The sequence below is a fragment of the Neovison vison genome, chromosome 8, assembly GCF_020171115.1.
Source record: "Neovison vison isolate M4711 chromosome 8, ASM_NN_V1, whole genome shotgun sequence".
NCBI classification, from domain to species: domain Eukaryota; kingdom Metazoa; phylum Chordata; class Mammalia; order Carnivora; family Mustelidae; genus Neogale; species Neogale vison.
This window is the reverse complement of record NC_058098.1, coordinates 31,959,334-31,983,384: the sequence shown is the minus strand read 5'-3', so window position 1 is coordinate 31,983,384 and position 24,051 is coordinate 31,959,334.

Below are 24,051 nucleotides of genomic sequence, written 5' to 3'. Positions count from 1 at the left end.
ACCTGAGCTCACACCAGGACTTCACTATCAACACAATTACTGGAAAGGCCACCAGATTCAATATACATCAGGATCTTTGATGCCACACACTGCTGTGACTTTCACCAAAGCTTACATAACTTTCTGGGATTTAGATGGTATGAAAATTTATTGCCTCATCTGTAAAATGGTTTACTCACATCAGTGTAAGAAAAACAAAACAATAAAGACTGGAGAGCTCTAAAAAACTAGGTATATTGTACATAAGGGAGATATGATAATGACACCAAAGCCATCAGTACCATTAATGATGTTGGTCATGTTACTGTACTAGTCTAGGCCTTGGGGGTTTTTTAATCCCTACAATTGTAATAATACCATATACCTTATGGATACACATGGGACTAAGTGAAATACTGTACACAAAGCTCTTTGTTCTGTTAGTGGTCTATAGTAAGCCATCAAAAAAAAAATGCTAGCAAAGATCAGTAGTAATAATAGTAAAATGACTGACTCCTATTTTTGAGTACTTACTATGTGCAAACCACTTGGACACAGACAAATAAATATTGGACATAGCTCTTGGCCTTGAGAAGCATATACACACTTTAAAAGAATATCATGTATTATGTGTCCATCGAGGTCTAATAATTTACTACAGTATATTCCGGGAGAGGCAGATGATAAATCATGAAGAATCTCAGAGCCACCAGGATGTTCTACAGGGACCACAGGGCACCTGAGCTGAGACTTGAAGTTGTCAAGTTGGAGCAAGGGGATAGGGCCTTTCTACCTCCATTTCAGTCTTTGGATGTGGGTCATCTGGGAAGGAGTGTGGCCTTGGACAAGAGCAGCGCTCTTCAACCAAGGCTCTGAAAGGGTTCTGGCCACTGATGACTACCTCAAGGCAGCCCTTTCAGCAGCTATAGGAAAGTGTTTTATCCATGTGAGTGGATCTGAGAGAGTCCACACAGCATCCACACATGAGCCCCATGAAAGGTTCGGAATAACTGTGACTGATTCAGGAGTCCTCCTGTCTGGGATACAGCTGGCTCCCAAAATCCTTCCAGGGTGGGCAGCTCCAAATTGGAGGAGCAGTGAGAGACCCTTTAGAACCATCCAGAACACCCATGACACTCTAAAGTCTGCTGTGTCCAGAAAAGTTCCCGACTCCTCTAGGAGTGAGACAATCAAAAATGACTCTGAAGGCTGGTATGTCCCCAGACAAGCCAGTGTAGATCAGCTCTCTGAGCTTAAAAAAAAATCACAAAAGTTCTGCTCCAATCCCAGTAGCTGTGGAAAAAAAACCCAAAACTGAGGGTCAGTTCACCACAAGCAAATTCCCTGATTATCAAGTCACCAAGTGAGCAATTCTCTAAGTTCACCTTTTCTACATAGTATCTAGTTATATTCGACAAAATCGTATTTTGTCTCCATGTTGTCACTTTAAAAGATGTTCAATTTGTCTCTGCTGCTTCTTTCCATCAGTGCAGCAGGGGGCCGAGAGATAAAGGGAAGGAGACACTGTGGGCCAAAGATGGAGCAGAGAGAAGGGTCCTGAAAGATAAAAATCTTTAAAATAGTCTAGGACATATGCTTAAATATGTAAAATTATGAAAACTATATGCTTCTTATACTTCTTCCCAGGTATCTGTGGGTTTTGTTCTTAACAAATTGATCTGCCTGCTTCCCCCACAAATCTAAGCACACTGACGGTGAGTCATGGAACCCCACGAATCAGAGTTGGAAGGGAGGTCAGAATCCTTTCACCCAATTAAACCAGCTGTAGCATGAGTCATTGAGCTTGTCCACGGATACCCCTGGTGAGGTCACTCGTGAGCTCTTGAGGCCACTGCTCCCATCTCTGGGCAGCAACAACCTTCAGAAGCACCCCCGGAGCCTTGCAGAACACCCCTACCAAATCCAGATGCTATTCCCCAAAGCGGTGGAAGAAGATCTCCTATGCATCAGAGTTTCCCTGATGCCCGATTTCCCTGAGGAGGGACCAGGCTCCTCGCCCAAGTCCCTTGTGCATGGTTTCCAATCCCTTCACCTCTCCAAATGTTCATCTCTGAATTTCTTCTACCGTATCTGCTCTCTCTTACAGAGTTGGTGTTCTGCCATATCTTATTTTTTTACTATCAAAATAACAAATTTTTAAAGAGAGTATAAAACTGATAAATATATATAATATACATAAATCTATAAAAATAATGTTAATGCTTTCTGAAAAAAAAATCAGAAAGCACAGATGAATAGAAAGGGAAGTATCCATGATCCCTAACAGTCATTGGCTGTTTTTGCTCTCCCACCACCTCTCTCCCCTTTCTTGGCTAAGAGCACTGGTTTCTTAGCAAAGGGTCCCACCCTTCTCCAGCTAAGAAGGGTCATATGACCCAACCTAGGCCAATCATATTCTCCTCTTCAAGGATTTTGACTCCTGAAGGAAAGGCTTGAAAAATACTTGGAGCAGAAACACTCCAGCACCAGAGCTCTCCTTTCTTTCCCACTCTACATGTCTGGAAGTTCCCTTAGGTAGTGACCTTCCCATGCTGTGGTGCTGGGCCTTTCCTCAAGTCTGTGAGCTGCTCCACACAGAACATCCATATTTACTGAAGTTCCCTGGACTTGTTTTTTGACTGACGTTCAATCCTAACAGCCAGAGATAACCAGTAGTAAATATTTTGTGGCTAATATCCTGGCTCTCTTCTTTGTAAGGAATAAAAGAGAGAGAGAACCAGTTAGATGAAAAGGAAGGCAGGCAAGAAGGCAGGAGCTATAGAGACATAACTATTCCCTCAAAATGCCTGGAATAATAAAAACTACTTGATATGTTCATTTTTTTATTCAGCAAACTATGGAAACCATCTTGCTGTGGTCTCCCTCTGAAGTCTCTTTTTTCTCCTAAGTCACGGCCATAAAGTAAAGGTATAACCCAGTACTATCATAAATACTAATATTAAATAATGAGGTGCACCCTCTTACTCTCTAGTAACTCGTAATTTGGTTAAAGAGTTACTCATTGGGGTGCCTGGGTGGCTCAGTTCGTTGAGTGTCTGCCTTCGGCTCAGGTCCTGGGATGGAGCCCCACACCAGGCTCCCTGCTGAGGGGGGAGCCCACTTCCCCTCCTCCTGCTCCCCCTGCTTGCGCTCTTTCTGTTAAATAAATAAATAAAATCTTCCAAAAAATTACTTGTGCACACAAACAAAGATATGTCTACAAAGACTTTTCCATCAATCAAGGCGTTAGGGGCAAGCTTCCTTGCTTAAGGAAGCGGGAACGGGTGTTTCCTCCAAGAGGCCAGACCCTGCCATCGGCCTGCCACAGGCTGTGCAGGCCTCACCCCATCAGCCCACCTCTCAGCCCCTCCAGCAGCAGCTGTGTTGTCAGGTCTGGCCCCCCTCTGATCTGTCACCACTGTGAAACGTGGAACTTGCACCTTCTGAGATTCGAGTGAGATGAGAGGAGGGAAAATTGAACTTTGGCCCTTCAGAGCTCCCTGGCCCCACGGGCTATCTCTAGAACAAGGGAGATTTCTAGGAGAATCAAGTCGCACCTTGTCCTGACACTCAACTCACAAAGTGCTGGGGTGCTGGCTCATATCCAGTATGAAGAGAAAACTTCGATGCCCACAGGCGTCTGAAAGGGAGGAAGCAGGAGGTGGGGCAGCAAGGACAAGGACCAGGGGTGAGAGAGTGGCTGGTCTTAAGCAAAGGTCCTGGGCACGTAATACAAAATCCTCTATAGGACTGTCTTGGGATCTGCCTCTGTGGGACCACCCACCCAAAGCATTTCTCTAACACCTGAGAGTATCTAGAGTAGCTGGAACAGGACCCAAGCCACATTTTGTGTCTCCAAGCCACAATTTCGCCTTAAGTTGGCAAAACTCAGAACTTTCTGCAACTCCCCCCATCAAGATGATACTCAATGAACTCCCAGCTTTCACACACTCAACGAGCCAGAAAACTGAAGTTCTAGCAATTTCTAGAAGGTAAGTCTTCCTCCAGATGGATCTGTGAGTGCACAGCCGAGGCACCTGACCTTACATCAGAAGAGACTTGCAGCCTTATGCTTTCACTCCAGGGAGCTGCAGAGTTTCAGATACCACCCAAACTGTCCTAGAGGTGAGGAGGGGAGGAACAACCCAGACATGAGGTTCTCACAGTGGCAGAGGGCTGGCTGGCTGGCTGGGAGGAAGGCAGAAGAGGCTCAAAATCCAGTTGTATGATCTTGCGAGAGTTACTCAGCCTACCTCTGCCTTACCCAGTGGGAATGTCGAAAGTCAGCTCTACCCAATAAAAGACAGTAAGTCGATGACAATAATGTTCTGTGTCGGCATCATCCGTGAAGCAACCACAAGCCACATGGCAGTTAGTGTCAGTGAGACACTGAATTTTTTTACGTTAGTGCATTTTAATTCATTTAAGTTCCAACAGCCATGGGGCTAGTGGCTACTTTATTATTAGACCGTGCAGCCCTAAATGACCAAATGAGACACAATCATCACAGCGATGGGGATAACATCCCAAACTGAAGTTAAAAGAGACAACCGATGGCTTAAGCCACTGACAGAACTTTTCCAAGGGCCAGGAAGGAGCAAGGATGGCACCGGGTATTTGGAAGACTGTGCAAGGAAAGGAAATGGCCAGAGGGTGCAGCTCTAGCCTTCCTCCTGGATCCAAGCCACAGAGGTCCTGCCTTGCGGACAGCTGGCTGGTGCAGGAAAGATGGGGTCTCTGTGTTTCTACATGTGGTTAGTCTCTGGGGGCCAAGGTGGCTGTTCTCGCTATCAGGCAGATTAACTGTATATTTACGGCCCTGCCTGGAGAGTCCAAAATAAGTCGTAAACAATTCCAAACAGCACAGTCAGAGCCTGTGGAGGGCCTGCTTTTTTCTGTATACAAGAGAGCAACTTGTTATAAACTGCTAAAAGGGTAGGGGATGGGGGAAGGAAACCGAAAAGGCCCTCTCTTCCTGGGATGCAATGCCGGAGTGATAAGGTGAGTGGGTCCCAGGCTTGAGAACAGACGCCCTCGTGGCTCTGCACTTCGGACGAAAGGAGGAACTCAAGATGATACAGACAAAGGAATGAGGGCTGGCAAGGAAGCAGCTGCCAGCAGGAAGGCACTTGGAACTGCTCCTCTTTTATCAGGAGCAGCTGTAAATGACGGACGCAACCTCCCATTGATGGGTCTGCTTGTCTCTCTTTGACTTGGGAACTAAAAAGAAAATCATTTAAAAAAAAAAAAAAAACCACTCTGGTTTGACTGGTGGAGCATTTTGTTCCCGAACGGGTGGGTCTCAAACAGAAGAATGCTATGATGATGCTATGATGAGATTTCTGCTCATTAAGAAACTGTGTAGGGCAGCTAGTAATAATATTACCTCTGGTAACAAAACGTGGCCCTTTTACCGACCTGACCATCAGATGCCATTTCAGCACTATTTACCAGAAATTCAAATTCCCCTTTTTTATGTCCCTGCAGAAGATGGGGGAGGGGGGTCACCTTAAAAGAAAAAAAAAAAGTTTGTATTTTTGATGAAGAAATTCCACTTTTATGAGTTATCCTCAGGGAAAAAAATCAGAGATGTACACAAGCAACAATGCACACAGATGTTTGTTACAATGGTATTAATAAGAAAAGAAACAATCCCCAAAGAGGGATTGGTATAGTCCTACAATATAATCTTACACAGCCATTAGACACTCTCCACCCCAAAGATTTTTTGGGGGGAGAAGCACATTTTTTTTTTAAGATTTTATTTATTTGTTTGACAGACAGAAATCACAAGCAGGCAGAGAGGCAGGCAGAGAGAGAGAGGGGGAAGCAGGCACCCTGCTGAGCAGAGATCCCAATGCGGGGCTTGATCCCAGGACCCTGGGATCATAAACTGAGCCACCCAGGTGCCCCGGGAGAAGCACATTTTTATGGTGTTAAATGAAAAAGGCAGAATTATTTATAGGTGTCATCTCAATTTTCTTTAGCTTTGGGGTTTTAGCTTTGGGGATGGCTATTTAGAAAGAAACTGAGAAAATATCTCAAAGTCTTTGTGGAGCTTATCTTTGGATAGTGAAATTATGAACCATCTTTATCCCCTCTTTGATATTTTTCTGAAGTTTCTAGAATTAGTATAGCACAAACTCAGAAGCATTCCCTACTTCACAGCCTCCCAACCGCCAGGAAAATGAACAGTATCTCAGGTCACCTAAGCTGATAATAATCGCTTCTTGGAACTTCCTGATCTGAGTTTTCTTTTCTGACCCAAGGAACACAACAGTTAATTTCCTTGACAGCCTCCTGGCAAATTTAAAGTCACTCCAGACTTCCAGAAGAGTTCCTCAACATTCACCAACAGATTTTATTTTCCCCACATGTACAAAAGAAATGGGTTTCCCCCAATGTGTTTATGTGCTGGTTAAGAGGGAAACATTTCTTCTCATACCATTAGAGTCCTGCAGACATTCTTTTTCTATTCCCAATTCTCATTAGTCATAACTGTCCCTGTGACTTGTCCTGAGCTACTTTCCAAGTGAGAAATATGGAGGATGTAAACTTCATAAGCCAAGGGACTTTGTGCTGCTCAACACTGTAACTCTACCACCTAAAACAGTGTCTCAGGCAGAGTGGATGCTAAATTCATTCTGAAGCAGTGGATAAAGGGATGAACGGATGGGTGGGTGGACGAAACCCTTCCTGTCAAAATGAACAAAATTTTAGTTACATGACTGAGTCAAACTCTGTACCTTACAGCCCTAAAACAAAGTGAGTTTTTGGAACAAAACAGATGCCAATCAATAAATACGCCAAAGGTACACAGTAAGATCAGACTCAAAATAAGGAACTAAGCAGCTCTTCTTCATTTAAATTAGCAAATCACTGCAACACTTTGAGACAATTAATGGTCCTTTGTCTAGAGTCAATGATTTTGGGATTTAAGTCAGGGTTTTTCAGGGCGCCGGGGTGGCTCCCTCGTTAGACATCTGCCTTCAGCTCAGGTCATGATCTCAGGGTCCTGGGATGGAGCCCCACATCAGGCTCCCTGCTGAGCCGGAAGCCTGCTTCTCCCTCTGCCACTCCCCCTGCTTGTTCTCCCTATCTCACTGCGTCACTCTCTGTAAAATAAATAATAAAATCTTTCAAAAAAAAGTCACAGTTTTTCTTCTTTTCTGCTTCATGACCTTTCTCTTGCCTATAATGGTAGATTTTATTTTCCAAAAATGCCTGCAACAGTATCTCCCATCCCACATCCTCTTCAGAAATGTGACCTTGCCCTTTCCCCATCCAGAAGTAGAGTCTGTTACTCAATCCACGCACGCCCTGTGACTGCTTTAGCCAACAGATTGTGGAAGTGATGAGCTGCCATATCTTCACATGATCTGCTGGAAAGATCCCCAATGCAAGGCCCTGAGACCCTGTGGAAGGAGAGAGGGACACAGCTGAGCCCAGATTTCCAGACCTCCCTGCCAAGGCACAGACATGTGAGTGATGCCATCTTGGATCCTCCAGACAAACTCAGACACCAGCTGAATTTCACATTGTGATTCTACTCAGCAGCACACTGAGCAGAAGAATTACTCTGCTGACCCCACCCCAATTTCTGACCCACAAAGGTTTGGTGTAGGTTGTTACATTGCAATAGGTAACTGAAACAAAATTTACCTTTAATCATATGGCTACACTTCCACCAAGAGATAGCTCTAATTCACTTAGTCAAAGTGGCAGGATAACTTCATTGAAGAAATTAACTTTTCTCTTGTAGGCCTATCAGAGTGAGAAATCAGGGGTCTTCTCTCCTCACAAATCTCTCCACCTTACCTGCCTCAAAATATGAGCAGTGTAGGGGAGCAAACAGAACTTTGCATATTGAAAATCTGTCCTATCCTTTGCCTATAGAACGAGGAGGTTTTCATTTCCATCAAAAGGTGAAGAGTCTGTCCCCTCCTTTGAAGCTGAGTGGACCTTTGTCTCCATGCCCTTCTGTTTTGATTACTATGCCTTTGTAATGTATTTTGAAATCAGGAAGTGTGGAGCCGTCCAGCTTTTTTCTTCTTTCTCAGGATTGTTTTGGTTATGGAGACCTTTGCAATTCCATATGAATTTAAGGATTTTTTTTATCTATTTCTTTTTTTAAAATGTCATGGGGATTTTGATAGGGATTACCTTAAATCTGTAGGTCACTATGGGTAGTAGCATGGACATTTTAACAACATTAAGTTTTCCAACCCATGAACTGAAATGTCTTTTCATTTATTTGTCTTCTATAGTTTGTTGAAGCACTGTTTTATAGTTTTTACTGTATAGTGATATACAGTCTTCCCCCAGGGAGAAAAGCTGTATAGTCTTTCACCTTCTTGGTTCAGCAAATTTCACCATATTTTACTGTTTTTCATGCTATCATAAATCAGATTGTTTTCTTAATTTCCTTTTCAGATGACTAATTGTTAGTTGTTCTAAAAATCCGACTGGTTTTTGATGGGGCATCTGGGTGGCTCAGTCAGTTAAGTATCTGTCTTTAGCTCAGGTCAAGATCCCAGGGTCTTGGGATCAAGCTCTACGCTGGGCTCCCTGCTCAAACAGGGAGCCTGCTTCTCCCTCCCCTTCTGCCAATCTCTCGTGCTCTCTCATGCTCTCCCATGTTCACTCTCTCAAATAAAAGAAATACAATCTTAAGAAAAAAATGCAACTGATTTTTCTATGTTGATTTTGTATCCTGCAACTTTGCTGAATTTATTAGTTATAACAGTTTTTTTTTTTCTTGGAATCTTTAAGGTTTTCTACATAGAAGATCATATTATCTGTGAACAGAGATAATTTTATTTCTTCTTTTCCAATTCAGATGCTTTTATTTCTTTTTCTTCCTAATTACTCTGACTACTACTTCCAGTACTGTGTTGACTAAAAGTGGCAAGAGTAAAATCTTTAAAAAAAAAAAAAAAAAAGTGGCAAGAGTGGACATCCTTATCAGGCAAGTAAGAGACACCATCTTAGAGGAAAAGCTTTCAGTTTTCCACCACTGAATATAGAGTTAGCTTGTGAGCTTTTCATATATTGGCCTTTTTATTTTAAATCGACTGTGACTTCCTTGTTTTGTCCTACTCATGGACATTTGGAACTATAGAAAGTGGTAGAGTTTGATTAATGCTTAAATTCAGTAAAACTCACAGAGGTCAGTTCTAAGACCTTTCTAGTTTCCAAGTTTGGACCTTTCTTCAATGGATGTTGATGTAAAAGAGAAGAATTCCAATCTCTTTATTCTTCTCTTTGAAAATTTTTTTGTAAAGTATGGTATTTAAGAGTGTCATATTAGGGGCTCCTGGGTGGCTCAGTCATTAAGCGGCTGTCTTCTGCTCAGGTCACGATCCCAGAGTCCTGGGATTGAGCCCTGCATTGGGCTCCCCGCATAGCGGGAAGCCTGCTTCTCCCTCTCTCACTCCCCCTGCTTGTGTTTCCTCTCTTGCCGTGTCTCTCTGTCAAATAAATAAAATCTTTAAAAAAAAAAAAGAATGTCACATTATTTTATAGCCCTATTTTACTAAAAATACAGAACAGGACACATTAAGGGAGATTACATCTAAATTGACATGTTTGTCCTGACACCATTCATTTCTTGGGAGTTGGTATATTTGTTATGCAACTCAAAAGACTAGGCTAATTGTTGACCTATCAATAGTGCAGCTGCAAGCTGAAAAAACATTCAGTCCCCCAAAGGACAGCTTAAAAAAATATAAAAGTACATCATTTGTAGCAGGCAAAGTGACTAAATTCAGCCCCATAGGAAAAATCAAAGAATTTGACCCATTTTTTAAGGGGGGGGAGAGCACTTTTCCTCTTAACAGGGACTATGTCTACAGGTTTAATGGGGAAACATGATTAATGTAATTCTCTCAATACTAAACAGAGAAGAAAACTGGTTGATTAACATTATGATAAGGATCCATCTTTGTCCACATATCTCATGACTTGGGATCTGCATTATCTAGAATTCATTGTTCAGCACAACACATAGCAATTAAGCCTTAAACTATGGCTAGTATGACTGAAAAGCTGAGTTTTAAACTTTATTTCATTTTACTTTATTTAAATTAAAATTTTTAACTTACAATTGACTCAATTATTGGAAAACTTTTAAGTATGCCATAAAAACTTGTGTGAATCAACTTTTCAACACTAAATTTTTATAAACTTAAATTACAGAGCATATATTTCCAGTATGAATTTAGGGCCCAAATCGAAATGTATTCTAAATGGAAAATTTATATCAACATCAAAAATTTAGTGTGACAAAAAGAATGTAAAATAATTTTTAATATCTACTATATTTTGAAATAATATTTGAGACATACTGATTTAAATAAAATATATGGTTGAGATTAAATTTACTTATTTCCTTTTACTTCTTTTAATGTGGCTATTAGAAACTTTTAAATTACATGTGTGGCTTTCATTATATTTTTAAAGGACAGTCTTGATCTACAGATTGCTCTTAATTCAACAATTAAGTTTTAGAATGGGAATCCAGTCAATGAATAAAAGATTCATGTCTTCTTGTTTTGTTTTGTTTTGTTTTTATTAACCCAATATTGTCTAAACAGGCATCAGTTGAATTTTTAAGTCTTCTATTCAAACTTTTTTATCTGTGCCTGATATGCTCCAAGTACTCCATTAGTTACTAAGGGTATAGATATAAATCTCATCCCCAGCTTTCCAACATCTTAAGAGTCTGGTAGGCAGTGACCAAGTAAACCAAATTTGGAAGTGTGATGAGTTAGAAAAAGATATATCATGGAGGACATGGAAATTCAAAGAAGATTCGTTTGACTTGGCCAGCAGGAAGAATGGGAGGAGACATCCTGGAGGCAAGGACCGTTAAACTAGGAATTGTTCATGCTATTTGTTAACTCTCTTCTTTTTTACTGATAGTCTATGCAGGGAGCCCATGCTGTAGGCATGTTATAAAGCCATGTTTTGTTGATTATTCCTCTCTGAATAGATTCACATCTATTTGGGCATATAATTTGTTCAAATATAATGAAGAGAGGAGATGGGAGCATGCATTGGTTCAGCCTGAAGTTTCCATTTAGGTTTTTTCTCTAAGAAACTCAATGTGTTCTCTGCTCTTTCAGAGAGGCAACGCCTGAACCTCAGGGTTTAGGATTTTCTGCTTAGGGGTGAGCAGAACATTGCAGAAAGCAAGAAAGCACAATCAGCCATATCCAGGGCACTGAGGAGCTAACTCAAAGAGGTGCTCTCTGGCCAAAGATGGAAAAATTTGAGTACCAATAGAGATAATAACTATAACAGACTGAAATACAAGTGTTTAAATAAGTGAGATTTTAAGATACCTAACAGAAAATCTGGTATCATTAGAGGATGCTAAACCAAGGAAAAGACAAATAAAAATAAAGGAAAAGAAACAAGCACTTATCCTGTTTTTTCTTCATGAATTACAGCAGCAAATAACCAAATAGCAGGTATAGAACTATTCCACATAAGAAGTAAAGAATGAGGGATACAATATCATTGTTTTTCAAGCCTTGATAAAATAATGGATCTGGTCATTGAGCATCACGGCAACCAAGATCATGAAAGAGGAAATCACCAGATATTTGTGCCACCTGAGGGAAGAGCCATCACTTAGCATGAAATGTCTTGGCAAAAATGCTGACCTAGAGCTGACTAAGCCTGCTGATGTAACTTCCAATTTCAGGAAATACTAGGATATAGAAACCTGTTAAACCAAACTCTGGAATGCAATGAATAAAATCCGGACAGTCGGGAACTCCACAGGACAATGTGTTTCTTTCTACAAGTAAATATTACAGGAAAAAAAGAGGGGGGAGAACTTACAGATTAAAAGAAATTTATGGCATATATACACAAACTGCAAAGTTCTTATTTAAATCTTATTTTTAAAAACTATAAAAAATTATAAGAATATTATATGAATATTCTTAATGATATGAATTATATGAATACTTAATGATAGAAAGTTTTGTTAATTTTTAGGTATTGTGGATTTTTTTAATCCCTTAGAGATAATGAAATAGCAAAAGATGGAAAAATTGATATATGGGATTTGCTTCAAAATAGTATGGGCGGTGAGGCGTGGATAAGTACATAAATGAAACAAGGTCAACCATGAGTTCAATATTATATAGCATATTTGGAAGTTGCTAAGAGAGATCTTAAAAGTTCTCACCACAAGGAAGAAAAATTTGTATATGTGTGGTGATGGTGTTCACAAAACTTAATGCAGCAATCATTTCACAGCATATACACATATCAAGTCATTATGCTGTATACCTAAAACTAATACAATGTTATGTGTCAGTTACATCTCAGGGTAAAAAATAGAGTAGCCATGTGCTGATGATTGTTTAAGGAGGATGATAGTTATATAGAGGTTCGTTGTAATATCCTCTCTACTTTTGTACATGTTGCAAATTCCCATTAAAAATTATTTTGTTTGGGGTGCCTGGATGGCTCACTCGGTTAAGCATCTGCCTTCAGCTCAGTTCATGATTCCAGGGTCCTGGGATTGAGTCCCACATCAGGCTCCCTGCTCAGCAGGAAGTCTGTTTCTTCCTCTCCCTCCCACCCCCCGCTCATTCTCTCTCTCTCTCTCTCAAATACATAACATCTTTTTTAAAATTTTTTTAAAAATTATTATTTTGTTTGATTGTTTGTTTGACTCAAGTTTCATTATGTTTTGTTGCTGCGTGAGAACCAGGCATGAAATCCTCAAGGTGTTGCCTTCTCCCAACCTACAAAGACACCAACAAATTATTTGCTGTTTTCAGGACAAAAAATCCAGATACTTAATTTTTAAGTCATTTTCTTTTTTTTATTTGATAGATTTTATTTATTTATTTATTTTAGAGAGAGAGAGAAAGAAAACATGAGTGGGGAGCAGGAGCCAGAGAGAGAAACTCAAGCAGACTTGGCATTGAGTGGAGCCCAACACAGGGCTCAATCCCACAACCCTGAGATCATGATCTGAGTCAAAATCAAGAGGCAGACACTCAGACGGCTGAGCCTCCCAGGCACCCCTTAAGTCACTTTCTTATATCATCAATGTTAAAAATGGTGGTTACATGAAAACCAACCAATTAAATGCAATGTGACCAAAATAGTAGATATTTGCAAATGTATCTACACAAAATGACCAATAATTTTAAAAATGTTTTTAATGGAATCTGAAGGTTTTTTGGTAACAGAACATAGCTGAAAAAAATGCACACTTCCATAGTTGGTCTCATTTTAAGTTCATGACCACAGATGTCAACTGGACTCTTGTCTAGATATTGTCTGAAATCACATTACACATGGGTCATTTTTCTATTCTCTCTCCTGAATGCTTCTTATGGGTTGCACTGTGTCCCCTAAAAGATACTCTGAAATTCTAACCCACAGTACCTAGAATGTGACATGATTTGGAAACAGAGTCTTTACAGGTAATTTACAGTGAGGTCACTGGGGTGGGCGATAATCCAGTATGACCGGTATCCTTATAGGAAGGGAAAATCTGGACACAAGGACAGCTATGCACACAAGGAAATCAAGACAGAAATCAGGGTGTTGCTTCTGCAAGCCCAAGATTACCAATAAACCATTAGAAGCTAGGAGAAAAGCACAGAAAAGACAACTTCTCCTTCTTCAGAAGAAACCAAGACTCCCAACACCTTGATCTTGGACTTCCAGCCTCCAGAACTGTGAGACAATAAATTTCCATTTTTCAAGTCATCTGGTTTGCAATACTTCATTAGAGCAGTGCTAGAAAATTAATGCAATGCCTACTTCACATCTTCTCCTTTGTCTTCACACTTCCATGCCCCCTCCCCAGTTACACTGTTTGACTTTGCTTCCTCTTCCCTGAGAAACTTCAGTAATCAGAAGACAACTTCTGTGACTGCCACCACCAAGCCACCAAACTGCCATCATGCCTTGCCCCCTAGCTTTGCTTTCTGACTGCTAAACTATCTGCACTCCCATCTTCAGCCAACCCCTCATTTTGCTCACTACATCCCATCTACCAGAGATGGCTACAAAATCCAAGGGCAGAGCCAAGGGACAAACACAAACCAACCTGGTATTCTCATTAACCCCATTTTATGGATGTGAGTATCAAGGCTTAGTTCTTCAGCATAACTCAGCCATGAAGTGGCAGAAGCAGAGCTAAAGTCCAGGTGTGTTCAACACCAAAAATATATGCTTTTCTTGAAGAATGATCCTCAAACCACATGCATCAGAATCACCTGGAATGCTTATCTTAAATGCCTCCAGAAAGAAAGACAGAGACAGACAGACATGCAGACATAGCGTTGTGTGAAATGCTCTCTAGGTCTTACCTCACACGGGTTGAAATAAAGAGTTTAAAGGGAAGAAGGTTAAAGAGAGTATTGGTCTGACATGAGAAAATCTGTCTGAAATAAAATTAGGGCACATAGGGCCTGGGTGGCTCAGTAGGTTAAGCCTCTGCCTTCAGCTCAGGTCCTGGTCTCAGGGTCCTGGGATGGAGTCCCACATCGGCCTCTCTGCTCAGCAGGGAGCCTGGTTCTTCCTCTCTCTGCCTGCGTCTCTGCCTACTTGTGATCTCTGTCTGTCAAATAAATAAATAAAATCTAAAAACAAATTAAAGCATGAGCAGAAATACACACATACACTCCCATGCAGAGAAAGAAGATCTTAGCACAGGTATATCACCCATGCAAGCAACAAGGAAGTAACTGGGATAAGGTCACCTTTTGGTGACAGAATCAGCCCAGAACTACTTGGCAGCTGTGTCTATGGTAGGGAAGGGCTGTGTTTGTGTGGGGGGTGGGGGGAGTTACAGTTTCCACTGATGTGTATAAATGTCCATAACTTGTGTTTAATCTAAAGGGGGACAGAGCTTGGCATAGATGCTGCCCATTTTTGTCTATAGCTGCCTTTGCCCTAAGATTTGTAAAGTGTCTTGGCATGAATAGAGTATTGTACTCTAGTCAAATGTTCAGATCACAGTAAAATCACCAGACAATTGTTTAATCTATTTCAAGAAACAGTCTTAAATACAGATAACACTAACCACAGCTAAACCGAACATAGATTAATCTGTTTTTGTTGTTGTCGTACATTCCATAGGCATTTGTGCTTCTGCAATCATCAATAGGATTACTACCTATCAGCATATAGAAGTAGGCCTTCTATGCATACTTGTTGAATAAATGGAAATAAAGCCAGAGTTTTCCTACTTAAATGCAGGGATTCTGTAGGGAAAAAAATTAAGTGCTCTGTAAGCCAATACAGAAAATCATATACTAACAGAACTAGAAGAGAGAATCAACAAATAAAAAGAAATTTTAATTTTGTATATGACATGCACATAGTGCCAGTGAACAGAACTTCAAAATACAGAAATGGGGGAGGGGAGAGGAAAAAAAAAGATAATGCAGCTTCATATGGATTTTAAAAGGGAATTTATGCCTGGTATTTCTTGGGGCTACTGATCATCAAACAACTTGTAGGAGAGTTTAGGCTTAAGAAAAGGAGAGGGTCGGGGTGCCTGGGTGGCTCAGTGGGTTAAAGCCTCTGCCTTTGGCTCAGTTTATGATCCCAGGGTCCCTGGGTCCCTGGGATCGAGCCCCACATCAGGCTCTCTGCTCAGCAGGGAGCCTGCTTCCTTTTCTCTCTCTCAGCCTGCCTCTCTGCCTACTTGTGATCTCTGTCTGTCAAATAAATAAATAAAATCTTTTAAAAAAAATAAAGAAAGAAAAGGAGGGGGTGGTGAGAGACAAACTGAAATCAAATTAAAGACACAGATGCTGCCAAAGGTAGCTAAGAACTGGCCAGCTCTGCCGTGAGAAGGGACCAGTGGGTCTTCTTCCAAAAATCTCCAACAGTGACTTTTTTTTTTACTTTTTATTTTGCAACTGTGGCAAAAAAAAAAAAAAAAAAAAAAAAAAAAAAACCAAGAACAAAGAAACCACACAACACAAAATTTACTATGTTAACCATTTCTAAGTGTGCAATTCAGTACTATTACGCATATTCATATTTTTGTCCAACCACCAGAACTTTTTCATCTTGCAAAACTGAAACTCTATACCCATAAAATAACAATTCCTCGTTTTCCCTTTCTCCAGTTCCCCTGGCAACCACTATTCTTTTTGTTGCTATGAACGTGACTAGTTTAGATACCTCATACAAGTGGAATAATACACTGTCTTTTTTTTTTTTTTAAGAAGGGGGTGAGGGTCTACACTAACAATAAAATGTGGTTAATGCTACAGTTATATAAAATTATATAAGAGTCTAAACAAATTAGAAGTCAGGTTTGAGGTGCTGGAAGGAGTGAGCTTATTGGTGGGAGGTTTTCAAGATGGACCTTGGGCTGAGGAAGCATCTGACGTATGTAGCAATTCTCCAGGGAACAGAAGCCAGGAAGGACATTTTAGTTTATAGAGCTGCATGGGCATTGAACACAGGTTAGCGACAAAGCAACAAAGCCATCCTGACTAGCCTTTGGAGGTGATTAACAATGTTAAAGAGTATTTCTTCTGTCTTGTTGGTATCTTATCCAAAACCAGGTTTCCATATTGTGGTAAAAAATGGCTCTTTTTTTTTTTCTTTCTGACACCAAGCACTCTTTCCAGGGGGACAGTAAAATAAAGCACAAATTCCACCCATCTAGAGAACCATCCTGAAAAGTCCACGATTTCTCTACTCCCACAGATAAGTCTTGGCCCGATGACTTTACTTAGGTATAAGAGAAGCTAGGAAATGTTATCCATTCTGGTAATCCATGTGTCCCACTAAAATTCAAGAGGTTCCATTATCCAAGAAGGGAAGCACAGTCATGGGAGGAAAGCAGCAGTCATAGCCACAGTGTAAGAATGAGTCTCCTCCAAATATTTTCTCCAGTGCATAAATCTGCATATGTGCACTATCTTTCATGACTGGCCTATTTCACTTAGCCCAATGTCCTCAAGGTACATCCATGTTGTATCATGGGTCAGAATTTCCTTTGGTTTTGAGATCAAAAAATATTTCACTCTATGTATATGTACCACATTTTGTTTATCCTTTCATCCATCCACTGATGGACCCCTGGGTTGCAGTGGACTCCTGAGCTGCTTCCACTTTTTCTTTCAGAGTTTTTCCTTGAGTGATTTGGTTGTGGCTACTTCATCCTGTTCCAATTTGTCACTAAGGTTACTGCTGGATGTAGCCCAGGGTCTGGAAATATGGTTGTTTGTACATAAGACAAGATGACTGACAGTCACAGATCTTTATCTTCCCACGTGGTTTCAAATACAGGTAGGCCCTTTGTCATGTAAACAGAAGATAGTTGTATAATTGGTTGCACATCCAAGATCTAGAGTCATACACATCAGCCACCGTCCTATCATCTACCATCTTCACCTGAAGCTAGAGAGTAGATGGGCCACACTAGTGGTTCGATCAGAGGATTCCTGGTGGGCCTTTTCAGATCATGTTATATAAGCTAAGCGTCAGTCTCTGAGCTTCAGTTTCCTCCGCAATAGTATAAAGACCATAGGTGAGCTCCAGAATCACTGGCAACCTCTCTCTTTAAAAAGCAACCTCCTGGGACGCCTGGGTGGCTCAGTTGGTTAAGCAGCTGCCTTCGGTTCAGGTCATGATCCCAGCGTCCTGGGATCGAGTCCCACATCAGGCTCCTTGCGCTGCGGGGAGCCTGCTTCTCCCTCTGACTCTGCCTGCCACTCTGTCTGCCTGTGCTCGCTCTCGCTCTCTCTCTCTGACAAATAAATAAATAAAATCTTTAAAAAAAAAAAAAAAAAAGCAACCTCCTGAGGTTGTTGAGAAATGGAAGTTAGCAACAACAGTGGAATTGGTGGGTAACACTCAGCTATTACTATGTAACAACCAGCCACAAAATCTCATAGGATTGTTGTGAAGGGAAAACTGATACTAATGGTAGCAGTCCTACATAAAAGTAACCCGTTGCTACATAACAAACACAAAATCCCAGAGGCCCACAACAACAAGCATTTATCTCTTGCTCATTCACCTTCAGGTATAGCTGATCCCAGCTGGGCTCAGACTGACTTCCAGTCTCCAATCTCCTGAGGCCAAGAGATTATGAGGTGGAGAGATAGGGATGTTCTCCTCACATCTTTGTCAGAAGTGCCAAAGGAAGGCTATCAGCCCAAACTCAGCTCAGGCCTCATAGCAGTCACCATCCCATTGACCAGACAAGTAAAAGGGCCAAGTGCAAAACCAAAACATCTCTGCCCACTATGAGACCATGGCAAGGCTGTGATGTAAAGAATTACCGCGGGGGTGGGGGGGTGGGGGGGGAGAGAATTACCGCAGGAATATAATTGTGAACTACATTGAGGTAGGAGGCATAGTATTCCAGTCAATCAAATGTCAGACGACCTTTATCCTGCTTGCATTTCAGAAAACTGTTTTTTCTAACATGAAGTCTCTTTATCCTATTCTACCCTGTAAGTTTCCCAAAACTGTTCATCCTTTGTTTCACACATACATTACTAACGTGCCTGTTACTGAGTTTGGCATTTTTTTCAGTCACATCCCAATTCTAAAAGAACATAAGGATGTAATCACCAGGAGAGGGGACATCTTGAAGGGCTTATGCCCCTCTCCATCCTGTCTCCATGGCCCAGGAGAGGAAAGAGGCTCAGGGAATGTGTCTTGTTGTTCTTCTTACTTAAAGGCGCCAAGGAGACTGGAAGTGTATTTGGATTTGGATTGCCTTCTAGTTGGTTGTCCAAGTTAGAGGTCAATAAAATCTGTGATACACCAGGATACACCAACAGAGGGCCTCAAGGGGTTGGAAGAGGAAGAAGAGCATGTAACCTCACAATGAAATCTGAATGAGTCCCAGGCCATTTCCCAAGAACTCTGCGGCTGATTTCTGTTCTCCCTTTCCTCCATCAGGGAGGAAAACTTTCCTAGCAAACACGCTCACAGACGGAGACGCACACCCCTCAGGCTAACACCAGGAATACTGCAAAGACAAGGCTTTGTTGACACGAGACGCTGTGATGGAGTGAGCCAGAATCGCTGCTTGCCGGGTCGAGACAACAAGGCAGTGTTAAGGGGCTGTATTTAGACAAGCATTTGAGCCCACCAAGAGCAAGAAAAACCCACCACTGTCAGCTGGCCCCGTAGATGCACCCGACTTCCCAAACAACAGTATCCCCCAATGCAGCCCAACAGAAATGTTGATTTAAATGATTCGTGCTAATGTGAGTGCGGGATAAGGTGATGTGATTCTTGGCTTGCTGACAGCAAGCTGTGAATGATGTGGTAATGGTATATATATATCCCAGCCTGGATGCCCGAGAAGAAAGGCAGGACTGTGAAATCACAGCAGGACTCTGCCATTTGCTGCCCTGCTGAGTGCGACAGACACACACGCGGCTGTGTCCAGGTCTGTCAGGAAAGGTAGCCAGGCAAGCCCTGGGAGTCCAGAAAAATCCTCAAACTCCACCCGAAAGATTGTGTGGAGAATACCAGGCAGAGAAAAAAAGCCAACTCTGCATTTTAATTGCAAGAGATGGAAAAACAGTCTATAGACAGTGTCTTGTCAGGGTCTGAGGAAAAGCTTGCAGTATGTCCATGATACATGGGTTCCCACCTCTGTCTCTATTTGTGTGATCTGCCTTCTGCATCTCCATCTTTACATTCTAGTGGGCGATTCTGAGACAGTTTCATGCAGATAAAAAGAAGAGGAACTGTGCATTGAGATATTACGTCATTAATCTCAGAATGGTTATAATAGAAAGAGTGTACTTTTTTAAAAAAAAATGAGTCTGAAAATACAGAACAACGCTCCCTCAAAATGCCCATACTTTCCGTCATGAGAAATCTGAAATGGTTCGCTACAGACCGGGGAGTTAATTTGGGATGGAACTAGAAGATACCATCTTAAAAACTCACATCTGCTTGGCAAATCACATGGCGTAAAGATCATACCATGTAGGGCATTTTTCTCTCTTTTTTTTTTTTTTTCAGTCCCTTGATCCTTTGGCCATAGAGCCTTCCCCGGGTGTTAGAAGCTTTTTAACATGTGATGAGCTGACCAATTACATAACCAAGAACTCCTTTCTAATTCCTATATAAGGAATACAGTCTGATATCAAACTCACTCGTGGTCACAACACAAGCCTTCCAGGAGTTCAAAAGAAGACATGGAGATGCATTACTTCATCCTAATACGTCCCCTGCTGCACCCCCAATGCCCTCGCACCCAGCCCAGCACAATGGAGGACACGCATACACATTTCTTGTGCCCTGAGTGAAATCAATGCTGTTCACCCTACTGTCTTCAGAGTCCCATTAGACATCTTCCAAAGGCTCCAGCTGTGCGATGGGTTTAGTTTAAATCCCCCACACGCCTTATGATTTGGAGGCAGCTCCCTGGTCTTTGCATTCCTGGTCTTAGGCTGATGAGGCAAGGAAGATGACTTTGTCATACAACACAGGAATAACTCAAGTTCTGCCTTTACTTTTTTAAGTTGGTTGGACACATCCAACCCTCAGCACTTTCTCACTTTCCACTCCTTTAGACACCCCACAACTATTCTCAACCCTAGTGGTAATTCAGCAACTGGGTAGAGAAAAGGTCCTTGAGAACGTGGCTTACAGAGAAGGTAGAGAATTCACCATGTTGATTGAGAAAGATTTCTTAAACTACTTAAATGCCCCTGAAGTACCCCCACCCTTCTCCCACACCTACAGTCCCAGAAAAATCCATACAAGAATGTGATCACAACACAAGCTACAGCTCTGGTGTTTTCTTAAAGTATACATTTAGTCTGGGGATTAGTGGGGGTAAAAACTGCATGAAACTAAATCAGATTTTATAGTAAGGTGGTAAAAAAAAAAATCCATTGGGACTGAATTAACTCTGGTGAATTAAGGAAGAAAAAAATTCAGGTAAGTCGTTTTAAATTTATACCCAAGCAAACAAATTAATTTTGTTGTGATTCCAGACCACTTTTTGCCCTCATCTGAGGGGAAGAAGTAGCTCATTTTTATAGCCTGAGATGTAACAACTGCTGGTCTTTATGCTCTGGATAATTCCTTGAGGTTGCTTTGTTTTTGTTTTTGTTTTTGTTTTTGTTTTAAACTCTAAAAATGTTTGAAATTGAACTACACCCTCATTAGCTGGAAACCTTAAATTGGTAAGCAAGGCCCAGCTTCTCTCCTAGAAACATTTTTTTTCCTAACATCTGACCCCAGCAGCTCCTCCCCACACTGCCAGTCTCATTCGATCCCATAAAGACGGGCACCCACAGCTGAATTTGAGTCCAGACACCATATTTTGGGCAATGACTAAAAATACCAGCCCACCTATTTTTAGCATGGAGAATAAACATTATCTGTGTGTTTCTTTGGCTCCCAGGAGATTGTTTTTAGTCACAGAATTGAATAGCCCTCCTTCCCGCCATGGATTATTTTTAAAAATGCGGGCTCAGAAATAACCCACACACACAACATCGAAGGCCTGATTGTCCTTAAAACTAGAAATACACTGTCCAGAATCAAAGTTAATACATTAAAAATGTGATCAACAAAAGTCAGAGGCCTAGGGAACCAACCCATTTTTTATTAAAGACTTGCGACACTCTTGGTATCCTGCTAAAAACCAGTACTTCTACTTGTAAGAAGCAGAAACTCCTCCTCCACTACATGACCTGGGTGAGAAGTTGTCATGGGAATTAGGGGTGAAGAAGGAATGAACTGATAGGGTAGACTAGACTGGAAGAACTATTCAGAGAGGGAAAGCCTTCGTTAATTTGGCCACCTGGGAAAATCCGGAGGAAGTTAAAGTTCATGCCCTTTCTACTGCCTTTTAAACTACTGGGTCTTCCTATGTCAAAAACCACAGTGATACTGGTGATAAAGAATTTATACTGAGGGATGCCTGGGTGGCTCAGTAAGTAAAGCGTCTGCCTGCATCTCAGGTCCTAGATGGAGCCCCGCATCTGGTTCCTTGCTCATCGGAGAGCCTGCTTCTCTCTCTGGCTGCCCCTCCCCATCCCACTCCGGATCTTGTCCAGCTACAACCTTCGATATAGGAAATGAAAAATCCATGAGGCCAAAGGAATATGCCTACTGGGAGCCTATACTTCCCCATTGTTATAGGTTGAAAAGTATCCTCGAAAATTCATGTTGAAGTCCTTATCCCTGGGACCTCAGAATGAGATCTTATTTGGAAATAGTATCTTTGCAGATGTTATCAAGTAACCAACTATTAGGATGAGCCCTAGTCCAATATGACCAGTGTTACATTAAAAAGGGGATATTTATACAGAGGAGATATTTGAACATAGGGGGAATGCCATGTGAAGCTGGAGGCAGAGACAGAGGTGATGCACCTGCAGGCTAAGAAAGACCAAAGGTTTCCAGCCAACCACCAGAAGATGAGAGAGTTCATGGAAAAGCTTCTCCCTCACAGCTCTAGAAGCAACCAATCCTACTCACACCTTCAACCCAGACTTCTAGCCTCCAGAACTGTAGACAATAAATTTCTGTTATTTAAATCACCCAGTTCATGTCACTTATTTACAGCAGTCTTAGCAAGCTAATAGACCTTCCTTCTAGAATACGGGCCAGTACGCATGGCCCCAGATCTCCTGATCGCCCCTTCCTGAGGCCCACTGTCCTACATACAGAACGTGACCCTGACGTATGCCCCTCTAGGCCCAAGAACAGGGGCAGCTGTGCAGGCAAACTTTTATATACCAGCTTTCACAGGACTGGCCTCTGCAGCTGCAGGAGTTGGAGGTGGGAAGAAAGGGCTACAGAAGGCAGGCCTGGAGCTGAGGGCAGCTCTCTCCAAACAGCACAATTCAACAGGGAATCCAAGGATTTTAAGAATTCTAAATTTGAACCTTGCCTTCCAGGTAAAGATGAAGATACACTGATCAAGAGAAGAGACTAAATTGTTTCTTTTTAATGGAGTGTTAGCTTGATTTCTAACTTTGAAATATTCTGACATGGAATCCATGTGCATCCTTCTAGCTACTGGCCTCGGTTTCACAAGGGAGGTTGGGGAGGGTGGGCCTGCTGAATTCATACCAAGATGCCACAGTCTGCTCCCTCAATCTGAAACATCCCCCATCCAGCATCAGCCTAACATTTGGAAATGCAATCATTATATATCCAAGGGGAAGGACCTGTGCCCTCCTGCCCGATGAAATTTTATTTGCTTTGCCAGAAAAGACATGTTGAAGGCAAAGCCTAAAAATAAAAATTCTTTAGCTAAAATTTCCCACCAGAGCTGATTATTTTTTAAGAACTCGCAAGATCTAAGTGGAAAAAAAAAAAAATGAAAAGGCTTTGGGAAGACTCAGCATTAGACAACAAACCAACCTGGTTCCATCCAGCTCCATGGAAGCTAAGTTCCTAGGAATTATATGATTATCATCAGTCCAGGGACACTTAACCTTCATTTCAGAGGCCTGCCCTCAGCTCACCCAAAGATCTGCCCGGCCAACACAATTTGTGGAAAACCATGTTAGAGGTTATAGCCTAAATATACATTAACTTATACCGTGGCCTGCAAACTTGAAATTTGGAAGAAACTGAGTATCTGGGACTTACAAATCCAAGAACATAATGGTACCAATTGGCTCATATTTTCAGAGAGTTGGGACCTGATTTCAGGAAATTTATAACTGAAACAGAAACTTTTTTTTTTAAGAGACCCTTAAGAAAATTATAGAACTAAGGATAGTTTGGCCAAGGGCTAAACCTGGTCTTGCATGGCCCCCAAGGAGATGTATAAAAGATTTGCACAGCAGCACCAACTGGGGCCACAGTAATGGTTTTTCTGTGGGTCACATGTTTAGGCAACATTCAGAGAGCAATAACAGAATGTTCTGGACACAACACAAGGCAAAAATGGCTTTACAGAAAATGTTTTGAGACTTAACTGAAAGATCTCAATTAGCCTTTCAACAAGATACCTGGTTCTGTTGACAGGTAAGTAAAATAATCCAAGTTCAGGACAAAATTTTGTAGAAATAGACCTAAGGATCTATTTGTCTTTTGGGTTTTTTTTTGTGGGGGGAG